Below are 4,513 nucleotides of genomic sequence, written 5' to 3' on the forward strand. Positions count from 1 at the left end.
GCCGAGTAAGAGGACCTACTCGTCGAGTTGGGGCATGTGGCAGCCTTCTGGTGGTGCCACGTGTCCAATTCTGGTGGTGCCACGTCACCCCCTACCGCGTATCAGCCTTCAAATTTAGAAAAATCATAAATCTCGCATACGAGCTCCATTTTCGACGTTCTTTTTGTCAACGCGTAGGTAAATTCAAGATCTACAACTTTCATTTAGACTCTGTCGGCTAATTCTCGACCGATCTCAAATTTAACAGTATGAGGCGTTTAGACTGTTAAATGACCGCGAAGAATTCATAACTCCTTCATACGAACTCCGTTTTCGTCCATCTTTTTACCGTTGAGTTCCTATTAATGAGATATTCAAGTCTCATTTAGGTCGCATAAATCAAAAACCGCTTGAACTAAAATTCGAGTTTCGGGCTGTGCACTGCTAAGCCAAATCTTAGAAAAATCATAACTTCCTCATAAAAGTCAGATTTGGGCATTCTTTTTATGGATGTTCTCCGTTTAACGTAAACTATAACTTTGGTTTAGATCACTAAGGCTAAAAATCGCTCCATCGTAAATTTACTATTTACGCTTTCCGGTGTCGTGCCGGTTTTGCCGTAAAACTTCGACGGGCCATAACTTCTTCGTTATAACTCGGATTTCGGCGTTCTTTATATGTACGGAAACCTTGAGACATATTCTACAACTTGGTTAAGACTATTTATTATAAATAATCTTTTGCCGAAAAGTCATTTTCGACACTTATTGTCTCTAAATTGACTAGCCCGGATCTACGGGCGTTACACATACGGTAACATGTACACAACGTACACTCAACGTATTACACTTGGGTAAAATTGTTGTATTGCCATTATGGGCCATTTTGAAATCCTTCTTCAGTCCCAATGGCTAAAATACAATATTATTCAAACTTAGGGTTGAAATTGAAATTGTATTGACATTGAGATGATATAATTCTCCTCCACTTGAATTAGACTTCGTCCTCGACGTTGGCTACTACCACTAACTCATGGTAGTGATCCCACATCCCCACCTCAGCCACTCAGACGATGCTCCCTGGAACCCGATCTGAACTAAAAATTCGGCTTTACCACTCAAGAAAATCCATCACAATTCTCCCAAAATCTGGAAGTCCAATGCCTCGGCTGACTCTTAAGTGAGCAAATCTAACTATTTGCTTCCCAAGACCGGAAACCCGTCAGATATAAGCTTCAAAATCCAAATTCTATGATTGATGTTCATCCATTCGTTGAACCCACCCTCGTCTTGGACTAGAAGCACCACCAAACATGCGAAATGAGGTACTCAACACACATCTATTGCGAATTTTTACAAATTCTAAATCCATAGGATGTACCAAAAACTTGAATAAACCCTTGACTCCCTAACACACTATTACCAGCCACTTCTCCTACAAGCGAGGATGATCAATATAAGAGTCATCATATAGCATCCACGTTTATCAACTTAGGTGTACCCCCACCTGGAAAATCACTCGAGGCATTCACAATGAACATACTGACTCGAGACTCCATAACCGATACCCAACCTTGGTCACGAAACCCCTAATAACAATCGGGAAACAAACGAGATCTATAAGACGACACTCCGAAAAAGGCTCCCTGATGTATGACTGATACTCCAAACAACCCTTAACTGCTCACTTTATCCAACCCGCTGGTTTGGGAGTCTCCTGATTCCCCACAATGCACCTACGCCGGAAGTACCACATGCAGAAAAGATAAATAATCATGATCATTGGGCCCACATACACTCCTCACGACAATATCTAATGAACTTGCCACAAAACACACCCTTAGGAATCTTATAACCTTACCCAAAAGGGGTGAAGCATCAGAGTTCTAAAGAAATGATGAACCTCAAACATTAAAAGAAGATATCCTCATGATCTATCCAAAACAAAACCACATACCTTGTTTGAGACTGAAAAAACTCCAACAATGCGTGACTATCTCGATAAAACTTTTAAGGTTGCCCATAAATGTTGCTAAAACTCAAGTTGGGTCCCTCCCAATACCAACCCTTCCAGCCCAACATGCCAAAAATAGATTCCACGCAGATCTAAGGCCCAGTCCGAAGTACTGAGCAACACTGCCCCTAATTCTAGACTCCCCATTACCAAGGACATCTTCCAAACTCGGGCCGATCTTGACGATAAGTTGATTGCTCCAATGAACTTCAATTGATATAGCTCATGAATTCCGAAGAATCTCCTCTTGATAATGTATGAGATGACCAATGATCGAGAACGAATTGACACCCAATCCAGAGGACCAAAACCCACACAGAGATGAACATACCCATCTCTAAAACTGATTTACCAATCATCAACTACACAATCCAGACTGCAATAATATTCCATAAAACAAGATGACAAGTTCCTGAACAACTTGATACTCAAGCTGAGCAATCCTAACGCCTCCTTATCTATTCATTGGCATCCCAAAAGGAGCCAATGGCTACGACGAGCTCCTTGACCAACTACTTCCTGATACGAGACAAATCGTGTATTTCCGGAACCCATACATCTGATAGCCACTTGCTCTACGCCCTTGACCTGATCAAAAATTAAACCGAACCTTTCATACATGCACCGCAGATTGCTATGAGCTATTCTTCTGACGTCACAACTCGAATAGGTTGATAATTCTCCAAGCGGAATACCCAATTGTCAATCCATTGCGAAATCATCCATAAATACCAAAAGGCATCATTCGGTGTGAACCACCCTTATTTTTTCCGAACAAAACTGATGCTCCCCACGGCGAATTACTCGGTCTGATGAGCTACTTTCCTAACATCTCCTAAAGCAGAGAGGACAACCCCTGCATCTCTGTCTGTGCTAATTGGTATGACACTTTGGCAATCGGAGCCGCACCCAAGACTAAATCAATCATGACACCCTTTTCCATAGTAAATCAGTTATCCCCCACTTGGGGTTCGAACCACCACTCGTTGACCTTTGTAGTCTATCATAACACCAAATTTGCTCAACCAATCCATCCCTACTATAACGCATGCATCCACCCATGGGGATAGGAGTCAAATCAATCGGATAGGCACCCAAAGATTTCCCCGACACAACCCTAACCCTTATCATCCCATAGATGCTAGCATAACGATTCTAACAAGCTACTACAAGAATGGCTATCCATACAAATTTAAACCAAGGAATAAAATTACATACCTTAGATTTATTGCACTTCAATCTTGACCTGACATAGGATGGTGGACATATGGGATTGCATTCCCTCTGCTACCCATAAAGGACAAGCTATCTTGAGATGACCTAGTTGGTGACAGTGGAAACACATCCTATCCTACTTACAGTCGCAAAAAAACATGCCCTCTCTCTCTCTCCACAAAGTTGTGACAAGCAAACCTGTGGGTCCCCAATCCCACACACACATACACACACTTCCCACAAATATCATAGCTCCCTTGGCTTCTGGTACCCAAGTTAGCATCCTCGGTCTCCTCGCCCCTCGTTGAAAGAGTCCTCCTCATCTTTCCTAGCCATGTGCGTTCGTGAAGATCTCCCACAGTAGTCATCTCAGCAACACCTCTTGCAGGCTGCAATTTGTTCCTCGAACATGGCAATTAACCCACCAGTGATCTGATCCATGATACCAGCTAGTTCTTCCTACATTATCTGTGAAACCTCAATGGTAATCATTTCCCGAATCTGTTCAACAGTCAATCCCGACCTATCCTAACCATCAGCTCCAGATCACAAACTAGATCCCCTCGCGAACTCCATATTGAAAAGAATCAAGAATATCATAATTACCACAACTGATGTTGCTATAACTACATAACGGGACTATCCCTTGGGGTTTGTGACTTCCTTGCATTGCTTATAGGTCTTGTGCTTTCAGTAGTATGGGCCTATACTACCTTCCACACCTACCCGTATTTGTCTCAAGGATCATCACAACCACCCAAAACCCATACAACGACTAGGATATGTGCACAACCTATCCTCACTCCCTAGGGAATGGCTAATCACGTCTCATCTGACCCGTTGCTCATATACCTACTTGTCCATAATGATGCTCCCAACAATTGCTAAAGGTGCACAATGAGTACTACATGCTCTCTAGGATATCCTAGGATCCACATCTCAACCTACCATCAACTGCCAAAACGACCCCATGTTGGTTCCAATTAACTACTGCATGAATACAATCACATGCAATATAACTTAAATAATCTTAGATTAAAAGATTCAACCCTACAACGGTTGGAACCAGACGAGAGTTGCGCAGTAGGACCAATTCCTTTTACCCTAAAATTATTTAACCCATGCAGTATGTGACTTAATATATTCAATTAATACTTAGTTCACACCTGAAGGAGTCATACAACAATCAACTAGAAAACTCTATAGGAAATAAGGCTTCATAAATTAGGAAACTCTATCATGCAATTCCTTAAGATCCTTATCCTATGACTAGCATGTTGTTCTAACATAAACACAATATCAGATA

This window comes from Lactuca serriola, chromosome 2 (genome assembly GCF_051521515.1).
Source record: "Lactuca serriola cultivar US96UC23 chromosome 2, Lser_US96UC23_V15, whole genome shotgun sequence".
Lineage (NCBI taxonomy): Eukaryota > Viridiplantae > Streptophyta > Magnoliopsida > Asterales > Asteraceae > Lactuca > Lactuca serriola.